The sequence below is a fragment of the Ursus maritimus genome, unplaced genomic scaffold (assembly GCF_017311325.1).
Source record: "Ursus maritimus isolate PB19 unplaced genomic scaffold, ASM1731132v1 scaffold_4, whole genome shotgun sequence".
NCBI lineage: Eukaryota > Metazoa > Chordata > Mammalia > Carnivora > Ursidae > Ursus > Ursus maritimus.
In genome coordinates this window covers 42,365,683-42,378,908 of record NW_024426552.1, presented here as the reverse complement: position 1 = coordinate 42,378,908, position 13,226 = coordinate 42,365,683, and the positions used below count along the sequence as shown (strand labels likewise).

The window sequence follows — 13,226 nt, the reverse complement described above, 5'->3', positions numbered from 1 at the left end:
TTAAGATGGTGGAGGAGTAGTGACCCTAAGTTTGCTTCTTCTCTTAAACATAATTGAATAAATACCAAATCATTCCGAACACCCAAGAAATCTCTCAGAAGTCTTAGAAAACAAAGTTGCATGTCTACAAATCGCAAAAATGACCTGTGGAAGGTAGGAACTGTGAAGAGTTGATTTGTGGAAGAAAAGAGCTGTGGGCATTGCAGAGGGGAGGTAGCCCTGATAGTGGAGAGAGTAGTAAGAGAAAACGCAAGAGAAAAAGAGTGAACACACACATAACAGACTCCACAAGAAAACTGTCCCCCAAAACCATTGACTAGGAAAAAGAAGATTTTTTTTTTTTTTTAATAAACAATGGAGCACAGAGCCTGAAGTTTTGGAGGTCAGCGCCATAGCCAGGGTCGCGCCTGGCAGTGCTCTGGAAGGGAAGCAGGGCAGAGCCCGGGAGCAGGCAGCACAGGCGGAGGACTCCCTGGGTTGCAAGGAGATGAGCACTTCCCTTGTGTGAGTACATTGGGTAGAGATGATCTGGCGTCTATGTGGGCAAAAGAGCCTGCAGGCACCATTGAGATACCAACAGTATAGGAACGAGGGCTGAGGGCAGCAAACTGGCACCGGCTGTATGTTGTGATTTACCATAAACTCCGAAGGGCTGTGTGGTTGCACAACTATTTTCTCGGAGAGGCTGGCACCGGCCAAAGCACAGTGAGACCCTCCTCCAGGGGATCAACGTGTGTCTGCACCATAGGGCTCTCTGAAGTGTGCGGTTTTGAAACACAGCTGAGCCTGAGATAGAACACAGGAGTGCTGTACTGCCTGGCAGGTGGACAGCTAGGTCAAGGACAAGGTGAAGGCCAGGATCTGACAAAAGCTGGGGGAAAAGGAGAGGTGACTGCCTGTCTGTGAGAGCTGCCTGAAGAGTGGCAGGCACTAACTTCCTGCTCCAGAGAAGAGAGCTGGGAGAGGCCTTTTCTTCCCTTGCCCACCAGCACTGATTGACTTCAGTGAGCTAAACAGCTCCAGGCTGGGAAATGAGCCACCACGCCAAGCCCCGCCCCTATGCGCCCTGCAGGTGCATCCTCCCCTCCCCCCCCCCCACAAGTTCACCTTGAAAATTGGAGCAGTAGGCCTTTCCCCCAGAAGAGCAGCACAAACCCCTTTCAGGAACCAAGTCTACTGCAAAGCTTGAGCTCTAGGGAAAACAGGACCTAGCTTTCTTTGGGTTTGTTTGTTTGCTCGTTTTATTTTATTTATTTATTTATTTATTTATTTATTTGGATACAGAAAGAATTTTTTTAATTTTACTTTTATTCTATTTTTTAATTTTTAATTTTATTTATTTTCTTTTTTCTATCAAGCTTCTCTTAACAAGCAGACCAAAATACACCTAGGATCTATCTCCCTTTTTTTTTTTTAATTTTTAAATTTAAATTTTATTTTATTTTGCTTTTTTTTTTTTTTTTTTTGACCTCCAAAATGACAAGATGGAGGAATTCACCCCAAAAGAAAGAAGAAGAACAAATGATGCCCAGGAATCCAATCAATACAGGTATAAGTAAGATATCTGAACTAGATTTTCAAACAACAATTATAAAGATACTAGATGGACTTGAGAAAAGCATAGAAGGCACTAGAGAATCCCTTATGGCAGAGACAAAAAAGCTAAAATCTAGTCAGGCCAAAATTAAAAATGCTACGACTGAGATGCAAACTTAAATGGATGCCATAACAATGAAGATGGTTGAATCAGAGGAACAAATCAGTGATATACAAGGTAAAATTATGGAAAGTAATGAAGCTGAAAAGCAGAGGGAAACAAAAGCAATGGATCATGAAGGTAGACTTCGGGAACCCGGTGACTTACTAAAACATAATAACATTCATATCACAGGAGTCCCATAAGATGAAGAGAGATTAAAAGGGATGGAAGGGTTTTTTGTTTGTTTTGTTTTTTGGGTTTTTTTGTTTATGGTTGTTTTTTTTTTTTTTTTTTTAGAAATTATAGCTGAAAACTTCCCTATTCTGGGGAAGGATACAAGCATCAAAAATCCAAGAATCACAGAGAAATCCCATCAAATTCAACAAAAGCCGGCCATCACCAAGGCATATCAGAGTCAAATTCACAAAATACACAGACAAGGAAAGAATGAAAGCAGTAAAGGAAGAAAAAGTCCTTAACCTACAAGGGAAACAGATCAGATTCACAGGAAATCTGTCCACAGAAACAACCTTCAAAGAAATGGAAATCCTGTTGCAAGTGTGCAACCACATGGATGAACCTAGAGAACATTATAAGTGAAATAAGCCAAATAGATAAATACTGCATGATCTCGCTTATATGTAGAATTAAAAATAGTCTAGTCCAGAAACATAGAGAGTATGATTGCCAAGGGCTAGTGGAGAGGGAGGTGTGGGATGGCAGGAGTGGATGAGGGGCTGGGGGTGTGGGATGGAGGGTTGTGGGTGAGGGATATGGAAATGTTGGTCAAGAGATACAGTTTCAATTACAAAGGATAAATAAATTCTGGAGATTTAATGTAGAGCAATGTGGCAATTGTTAACAGTACTGTATCACATACTTTAATTTTATTAAGAGGGTAGGCCTTAATTACCACAAGAAAAGAAAAGAAAATGATGATTATGTGTGGTGATGGATATGTTAATTAGCTAGATTGTGGTGATTATTTCACAACAACATATAGGTATATCAAAACAGTAAGTTGTACACCTTAAATATATGCAATTTTTATTTGTCACGTATACTTCAATAGAATTGTGAAAATAATTATCCGTAACTGACAAAGGCAAAATACAGGCAACTATTTTATAATCACTATCACATTCCATTAAACAAAAAGGCACCCTTTAAAAAATTCTAAATTTGTAATTAACCTCATGGATTAAAATTGTACTAATAAAGTGCCATAAAAAATAATATTCTCATGATGTTCAGATTTCTGTAAAAAGAATGACCTAGCCATGTTTAGGTTAAGATTCTACTTGAATCTTCCCTAAATTTGACACTTTATTTGTTAAAACAAAACTCTTTTCTGGAGAAGTACCCTTACTGTTTTCAGAACTTCTTACTTTCTCTTAAATATGTCGTCAGTAATGTTTATTCTTTGTGTTCTAAGGTCATTTTCCAAAAAGAAACGTATTGTGTAGCATTCTGTGTGTTATACTCTGCATGACAAAGCACAGAAATGAATAGCATTCATTGCTGGAGATTTTGCCCAACTGCCCAGGGCTTGAAGTCACTGTTTGGGGCCATTTGGAACAGTCACCATTTTGATACAACCGTTTTCCTGCCCTTGCATTCCTTTTCTGTAGCTCCTCTACTCTTTAAAGGCCTTGAGTTCCCTTGCTCAAAATGTTATCCTCACCGCTTTAAAAGTTTACTGTTAGAGAATATTTAGAGAGACAGATTTTCCTCTCTCAGGTTTTGGCTGAAACATTAATAGTAATATTTACATACCTTCCCTGGAAACTTTGATTCTATCTTAAACTGAGGGGAGGGGGGGTTGGGGAATGGGGTGGCTGGGTAATGGACATTGGGGAGGGTATGTGTTGTGAGTGGTGTGTATTGTGTAAGACTGATGAATCACAGACCTATACCCCTGAAACAAGTAATACATTATATGTTAATAATAAAAAAAATAAAAATAAAAAATAAAGCCAGACAATTTCATTAAAAAATGCATGAAATGTTTGAAATATTTTATCTAAAACTTTTGTGTGTGTATATGTATATAACTTCAAATTTTATAATACAACCAAAGGTAGATGCTACAGGAGAAATGAGTAAATGTTTATGGTTACATTATTTTAATAAAAACACATTTGTTTTAATGTTAGAAACACTGGAGGACATATTATTGGTGCACTGTTTAATTAAAACAAAGGCTGTAGCCAATAAGCTGTAGTGATTATGGTTAGCTGTTGGGCTTATGATGAGGGTGTTACTTAATGAGAGAAATCAGATTGAGATCACTTTATTTAAAAAATATTGTATATTTTTCTATTTTATATGATCATCAATACACATCAACTTTTCATAAGACCCAAATTTTCAACCATGATGCTTTCCTTACTTTGAATTTCTTCTAACAAAGGCAAGTGGATATTTCAATAGTACTGGCATTGAAAAGTATCACAGAATTCTAAGTTAATTTCCTAAGCCTCTTGGCCAATAATAATTTGCGTAATAAGTATTCTAATTCTATATGCTTTTCTTCTGCAGTTATTTTTGTCAGCACCACATTTTGATCCATGATGATTTCTCAATCACGTACTTAATAGTCCAGAGAAATTTGGTACCCATTTGCTTTTTGTCGATTTGCGTTAAAGCTCTTCGGCTTTTCTCTGGTCTTTAAATATAACACTTCCATCTCTATCTGAATGGGTAAGACTATCTTTTTTTTTTTAACTTTAAAGATTTTATTTATTTATTTGACACAGAGAGAGACAGCCAGCGAGAGAGGCAACACGAGCAGGGGGAGTGGGAGAGGAAGAAGCAGGGTCTCAGTGGAGCAGGGAGCCCAATTCCAGGCTCCATCCCAGGACCCTGGGATCACGCCCTGAGCTGAAGGCAGACGCTTTAACGACTGAGCCACCCAGGCAGGCGCCCCTGGCTAAGACTATCTTTAGTGGCCAGTCAAGTCGTTTTACATTCATTCATATTTTGAGTAGCCATGATATCTCAGCCATGTGCTCTGTTAATGAAACAAATATTCTTCCCTGCGATTACTTCTCTTAACTATTCTCAAATATACCCTCGCCCCAAAAGTTTCACAGTTAGGATAGCAGTATGAATTCATTTCTAGATGTCTAAGTGATGTTTTTGAGTTTAGATATACTATGAGCAACCACTTGTGTGCTAGATACATTTTTACACGACCTATTTTAGTCAAAAACACCAAGTGCTCGCTTAGACAGCACATACACTAAAACTGGAACGATATAGAGAAGATTAGCATGACCCCTGCACAAGGGTAACGTGCAAATTCATGAAGTGTTCCATATTTTTGCAGATACCTTCAAAAACCCCCCACCAATTCCATTCCCTTAAACTAAACCTTACTATGAAAATAGATGTGAGGATTAAATAATTAGCAACTAGTAAAAGATTATCCTTTTCATAATAGCCAGTGTTTGGAGACATTAATTTATAAAGTTCTCTATAACATTTCATGGGCTTTGAGTGGTCTACATGATACTAAATAGTTATTTCAACCACTGAAATGATCATATAATATTTCAAAAATATTTATTACCACTCCTTTAAGAAAGTTTTTTATGGGGGTCAATGACGATTCAGGTAACTAAAAGGGAATATGAGTTATATGGTTATTATTGTGAAAGGGCCATAGAAAAACCTTGTAAAAAATCATGCCAAAGGAGGTTTATTCCACATACTGAAGGAATTTATCACTTATGAGGTATTTTGAGTAAGGCAATTAGTTCAGATTTAGTGAAGGAGACTAGAAATGGAAAGAACAGAAATAAAAATTTGTTGAATTTGTATTTTATAACAATTCTCAGAAAAAAAGGTTAATATGGTACTTAAATTGGCTGAAAAAAATAGATTTTTCTAAAACTGGTGTCCCTTTGGTAGTAACTTGTGGGTTATTTCTAGGGATAGAGTGGTTACATAATAAATCCATTAACTGTTGAATAATGAAATTATTAGATAATAAAAAAATGTCAAATCTGTAAAAGATTTAGTTACGAGCAATAAATTTGAAGACTATAGATAAAGGCATTTTGTTCTCACATGGAGATATTATAGTGCTACTTTTATTCTCTACATTTTATCTCAATTAATATCAAACTGAAAATTTTTTTTATTATACAGCAATCACTAAAAGCAATTTTAGCTGTCAAATAGATGATTTTAGGGAGGTCAAGTTAAAAAACGAGGACGGTTCTCCTTGAAGTACTTTTATTCCAGAGAATTTTAAATTAAATTAGATTAGATTATTTAGGGTGGATGATAATAGAATGACATCCAATGCCATTCTGAGGTAACTTTTGAAAAGATTATAATTCAACATTTTAGTCAACATAACAAATGCACTTTCGTTGGTTTTCTTGATCTAGATAGTGTACATTGAGCAACAAAAGTAACCATTTATCTTCATTTTGAGGATATAAATGCCGAGTTAGAAATATTCTATTTATAGTTTTAGTACAAGGTTGAATGCACTTATCACACTTCATTGGTTGCACATTTTATACTTAGAAAAAGTGTTAAGAGTCTTTTTTATTGATTTGCAGGCTAAGCAATTTCATTTTTTGTTTTCATACTTTGACCTACAACCCTAGGATCCATTAGGGCACTACAATAGCAAGGTGTAGACACATCAACTACAAAGAAATAGAACTAAAATGACACTGTCTCCAGCTAGGGATGCATTAATAGACCTGAGAATTCAAACGTAGAAAAGGCAATTTTTTCCTGCTGGGAAGTGGAGTCCTCAAGGGAGCCATTTCAGACTGAAGAACATGATATGAAAATCAATAAAGGCCCTATTGTGCTACTGATGTGTCCGGGAAGTGTCATTTTATATCTTGCTAGTGGATATCTGAAGGAAGTTAGAGCTACTTTGCTCATAGTAATTGGATGAATCCTCTTTCATCAGTGGTCTATTTTGCTGCTCAAAGTAAAAGTAAAATATACTGCGGGGTCCAGTTTGAAATGAGATATCATGAAAATGAATTAATATGAAAACTGTTAGGTCTTTTCGGAGCCGTGAAAAAGAAATCAGTGATCAGTGATCACTTTCAAAATTCCTATAATTAACACATGAATTTAAACAGATAACTGTAAATACTGGGCCAATTGACAGGAAGCTGTGGTCGGAAAACAGCACATTGGCTAACCAGGGAAGGAAACTTAAAAGGCATCTTTGCAAATATCCGAATGATTTGCAGACACCAAATAACTGATTAGAAGATTTAATTTTGTGAATATGTATGCATTAAAACTAGAAGAGTTATATGATTGAAAATAGTCTAGATATTAATTCCTGGAATTTTTATTGCTCATGTTACTAAATACTTTTTTTTTCTTCCCAGATCACTATAATAAAAAGTATAAGAACTTTATGGCAACTATCTTTGGTTTCCCTAAAAGTCACTTAATTATCTCATTATTTCCCCCCAAAGTATATTTATCCTATGGAAAATCCTTGTATTTTTTGTTTGCTACTATATATTTGAAAGAGACTATGTAAGGTAAGAGCAGCTATTAAAATTGGAGATTTCTACTTTAGATTCTACACTTTTCATCTCTTTTTACTTTGCTTTATTCTACAAAACATTTGTAATGGCTAAAACTCTTCAATTTACATAGTATACTCAGAAATTTTAAAACTTCTGAATTTGAATGTTTACTTAACTCAAATGAGCTTTGTTGTTTATTGCTTAGTGGGAAACTCTAGGAGTCAGAATTCATTAACATATGTATTAGTTCAACAAGCAAGTTTTGGGAGATAACTAGTCATAATGGAAAATAAAGACCTTTTCATATATGAATGAGTAAATTGAATTGACAATTAGGGATTGGTCATTTACATGTATCAAGTCATGTGTAATACACTGGTGCCCATAAAAACAATGACCTCGGGGCATCTGAGTGGCTCAGTCAGTTAAACTTCTGCCTTCAGCTCAGGTCATGATCCTGGGGTCCTGGATTAAACCATGCGGGCTCCCTACTCAGCAGGGAGTTTGCTTTTCCCTCTGCTCCTCCCCTCACTCACGCTCTCTCTCTCTCTAGCTCACTCCCTCTCTCTCAAATAAATAAATAAAATCTTAAAAAACCAACAACAACAACAATGACCTCAAAAGTGAAAATGGTCAAAATGAGGGTAAGTGGAAATATAAGGGAACAAAGATTTTTATTTGACAGAGACAGCCAGCGAGAGAGGGAACACAAGCAGGGGGAGTGGGAGAGGAAGAAGCAGGCTCCCAGCAGAGGAGCCCGATGTGGGACTCGATCCCGGAATGCCGGGATCACGCCCTGAGCCGAAGGCAGACGCTTTTAACGACTGCGCCACCCAGGCGCCCCCTAGATTTTTAATTGAAAAACAGATGAAATTAAGGATGCTAGTATCTTTTGCAAACAAAGGTGGTAATAACTGGCCATTATTACCCTGACCATGTGGAACAAGCAGAGGAAGGAATTCTGTTCTAACTCTCTTGGCAACACTCACCTATACATTTCAGTGTCTGAAAATTCCATGGATCTCTCTAAACCTGTAACATCTTTTATTCATTCCAGATATGTATTCTTTCAAATGAGCTTCATAAAAGCAAAATGTTTGTTGAGAAGACCTGAACTCGTATTATGAAAAAAATGTATTTTACCAATTCTAAGATGCACATTTTTTCTCATTTTGTTATCTGTGGAATCGGAATCCATTCTACGATCAGTAGCAATTTAGCACTATGTAATAGTTGAGCTGGCAATTTATTTATTTTTCTTAAGTAGCAACACAAAATCATGATTCAATATAACTTACAACATCTTAGACTTGATATATGGAATCTAATTATATACATGGCAATTAAAACCCATGAACAGCCATAGTTACACTATGGTTGAAATAGTAGCTATGATTTCTATAAATAACAGGAAATAGAGTTTAGATTATCCTGCATTGGTTCTATTACAAATTTCTTCCTTTTTTCCTCTTGCTGGTTCTGAATATTTATCTCCATTTCCTAAAATTATCAACATGGGAAAAATGTTTTTTTCTATGTACGTTGTCCCCCATCCTCCCTATCCTTCCTACTGCTGATAACTATATTTCTAAAATAAAAATTTGATCATGATATTCTCTTCATTAAAATTTCTTAATCCCTCTACATCTTCAGGATAAATTTCCAACTCCCAAAATGATGCACAGAATCTATTATGATCAGAACTTCATTCTTCCTTTTTTTCTCTCCACTTTCCATATCCACCCTTGCCTATCTACAAAATAATTTGCATATCCTCATTTGTGAAACTTCGATGTGATTGCACATGGTGTTTTTTTCCATAGGTAAACTGTCTTGCACAATTATTGAACATAGTATTAACAGCTTTTCATAAATGAATAAGTAAATTGAATTGACGAATAGGGATTAGTCATTTACATGTATCAAAAACATCAATCTAATTACTTATGACAGTTCTAAAGAGGTTGATTTCACTTGCGCAGATATTTTTAAAAACCACACTTCAAATATTTATTTATTTACTAATTAGTGTATTTGTACATGTACGTTCACACACAAAAAAAACTCAGAATGTTTTATTCTCTACCACCAAAAATATATTTTATTCTGACCTCTACAAAAATTATCCAGTGGTGCATTACCTGTTCATATCTGTTTTATGCAACAATATGATTCTAGTGCTAGGTTTTGATGAGATGAAGAATAAAACATTTTACTTCAAGGGTCTTAATTTCTATTTCTCTATCTTCCACTAGACTCTAAACTCCAAACTCCACACTCCAAGTGTGATTTCTTTGCAGTTGTATTTCCAACTTTTAGGCAACTATTTGGTTAGGTGAATAAAACTGAGTTTTAGCTATGGTGCATTCTAAAGTATAAAGCTGTTAAGTAACGAACATATTCTTCTATAGCTGAAACTTTTAAGAAATGAAGTTATTTGAAACATGGGTATCGCTGTCAAGAAAAGAGAGGAAGATTTTTGTTTTAATCACTATTTAGTAAACAAAATATTTTAAAATAAATATGTAAACATTTTGTTATTAATATGTGAAAGTAATTTGTAAAACACAAAGATTAATACTGAGGAAAGTGTCTTTCTTGTGCTTGGATTTAACCAAGAGTTGTTTATAGCTTCAAGAAATCATATCACCAGTGGCAGGTGTACTTTTGATTTGAGTCACCAATAAAATGTACCTGTATTGGGGCGCCTGGGTGGCTCAGTTGGTTAAGCGTCTGCCTTCAGCTCAGGTCATTATTCTGGGTCCTGGGATCCAGCCCCGCATCGGGCTCCCTGCTTAGTGGGGGACCTGCTTCTCCCTCTGCCTCTGCTGTTCCCCTTGCTCATGTTCTCTCTCTTGCTCAGTCTGTCTCTCAAATAAATAAAATCTTTAAAAAAAAAATTACCTGTATCAACTACACTTGGATTTGTATTTTCAAGGTGATTCTACATGCAGGTTATGAACCATCATTATTTCACTAATAATATGATCCAGCAGTTACATGTTGAGCTACATATAATTTTACTAAAATTAATTTTCTTTTAATTTTTTCATTATATAATACAAAATATTATATGCATACACATACAGATTTATTATATTTGAATTGTGAAGAAAGTGTTTCACAGTATTTGTTACCAAAAAAAAAAAAAAAGACATTCGTTTCATCAAAGTGAGATCTATTGAGCTAGACTTTGAAGTTGCAGGTGGACTTGATAACATAACAGTAAGAAACTCACATTGTATATTAAATTTTGTGCAGTAGCTATACTGAAATTTTAATTCTGGAATGGAGTCTCTCATTAAAACCACACAGCATGAATAATAAGTATTCTTAAAATAAATAAATGCACTTTCAATTTAAGTGAGTTTTGTTCCATTCCTTCCCTATTTTTCTCCTCCTCTCCTCCATTATTTAAACTTCTGTTCATATACTAATTGTCCTTTGTATTTAATATGGACTTGTGTTTTATGGATATTGGTGGGGAATCTGTGAGTCTGTAGTAGAGTCCGTTCCTCCAAAAAGTTCTTGTGATTATTTTCCATACAGAAGTATTTTAGTTTTATCAATTAACTTCAGATTTCAAATACAAAACTCCTGGAAAGAGAACACTTTTTTAATTGAAGTATAGTCAACACATAATATTATATTAGTTCAGGTGTACAACATAGTGATTTGACAAGTCTATACATAATGCTACACTCACCACAAATGTAGCTACCATCTGTTACCGTATTAGAATATCATTGACCATATTCCCTGTGCTGTCCCTTTTATCCCCATGACTTATTCATTCCGTGACGTGGAGCTCTCCCACTCCACTTCACCCATTTTGCCCATGCCTCCTCTCTGGCAACCATCAATTTATTCTCTGTATTTATGGATCTGTATCTGCTTTTCTTTATGTATTATGCATTTGTTTTATTTATTTATTTATTTTTTAGAATCCACATAAAAGTGAAATCATATGGTATTTGTCTTTCTCTTCCTGACCTATTTCAGTTAGCATTATACCCTCTAGGTCCATCCATGTTGTTGCAAATGGCAAGATCTCATCCTTTTTTATGGCTAAGTAATATAAGAGAACATTTTAAATCAAATGTTTAGAATGTACTATTTTGTCTACCTGCTATCTCATTCAAATGAGAATTGCTTCTTTGTAAGTAGTTTTTGAAAGCAGGTATTTTGGTTTGCTTCTTTTATGAAATACTTTTCGCTTTCACTGAGATATTTGCACTTTGAGTGTACTAGCATTATGCGGGCACCCAGTTCCTATCTACCACATTGTGGATTTTCTTTTTCCCTCTATTTCTGGTTAAAATGTAGGGGTCTATGTTCTTCATGGCAGCTTTGGCTTCTGAGACACTATGGCCGTTGCCTTTCAGTTTCCTCTTCATGTTTGGTCACTTATAGTATTGGGTAACTTGTTAGTCCATCTATGCAAGTAAAATGTAGGTTTTAATTTACAACAGGAATTTTTGTTGTTGTTGTTTGTTTGTCTGTTTTTTGTATAACGTCTAATTGGCTAAATTACCAATAGCTCAGTTTCAGGTTTTTCTATTTCAAAAGCCCTGCTTCACATGACTGGTGCAGGTATGTGTAATATTGACTTCATATTAGATAAACTTCTCTAGAGCTGTCTGTTAGACATTACTTGTTTTATTCTTATGTCTATTTTAATAGGTAACTCTGACCTTGAACTCGCTGCATATATTTGACTAATGAATATTTTATACTCACTATCTTTTTCCATAGCTTCAAATCTGTATTTGAGATGCCTTCCAAGCTAGCCAAGTTTCACGTGTTCTACTCTAAACTTTTCTTGACATTCCTGATGTTTTAAAAGCCAGGGCCTAATTTTGTTCAGACTGGTTATTCATTTGACCAATTCTTAGGCCTAAAAGGGGAGAAATTGACATTTTTAAGAACAGAAGGCATATCTAGGAATAGGGTTTGTTTGTTTTGTTTGTTACTTTTCAAAAGATTAAATTATTACTGAATTTTTCAACTCAGCATTGGATTCTCTGTGAAAAAGGAGGGTCATGATTTCGTTTGTTCCATGGATAGCAAAGACAAGGTGTTTGAAGCTGAGGAAGTAGGTCTAAGATGTTGCAACCCAAAAGGCGGAAGTAATTAAAAAAAACAACATGATAATTATGATAACACACACTTATATATGTGAGATTATTCCAAACACTTTGTATATATTAACAGTTTAATTCTCGTAATAACCCTGTGAGGCAGATATATTATCACCACAATTTTTAGATAGGCTGTGGCCCAGTGAGGTTCAGATGGCTCACTAATTGTCACAGAGCTATTAAATACGGGTTTTGAGTACAAATTTCAGAATCACTCTTATGCCTATACATTATAGTACATGAAAATTTTTATTTTTACATAGCCAAGACAAAAGAGAAATTGAAGAAGGTGAGAGATCCATTTGTAAGATTTATCAAGAAGCTGGACCTTAAAGAAAGGGTGGTTCGTATGCTATAATGAAGAGACAATAAAGGAGGTCTTCACAAGTAGCCTGATACAAATCCCAGATTTGACATTTGCCAACAATGTTGCTTTCTTGGACAATTTATTTAGTCTCATTGACCATGAATTTCATGTTCTGTACAATGGATACAACTATGACAACTCTTCAATCTGTTGTGAGGACTAAAGGTTAGGGAACAAACACTATACCATAAATGTCAATTTTTCCTTTTTTTTTTCTTTTAAGTGTCACTAATAAACCAATATTTTTTAGATGGGGGAAATTTGGGGGCAGATACTAATTGTATAAAGCTCAAAATAATCACTACATGATCCGGAGCATTAAGACTATCCTGGATATGTAGAAAAATTTCCTAAGGGAGACATTTTTGGTATGACTCAGTATAAGGTTGGTTTAAGGTTCAGTGCATCTTCACTTTCCTTTTGGAAAGCAATCTACCAGATGCACTTTAAAAAATTTTGCATCTCTTTAGTAGAATAATTTCACATCTGGAAAT

General features: G+C 35.2%; 1 non-coding gene across 1 annotated transcript; it reads left to right on the top strand.

Moving 5' to 3' along the window:
- Positions 1-4,919: 4,919 nt before the first annotated feature.
- On the top strand, positions 4,920-5,026 carry LOC121100581. The gene has a single exon (XR_005832330.1). It is a non-coding gene; the product is annotated as a U6 spliceosomal RNA (small nuclear RNA).
- Positions 5,027-13,226: the final 8,200 nt, after the last annotated feature.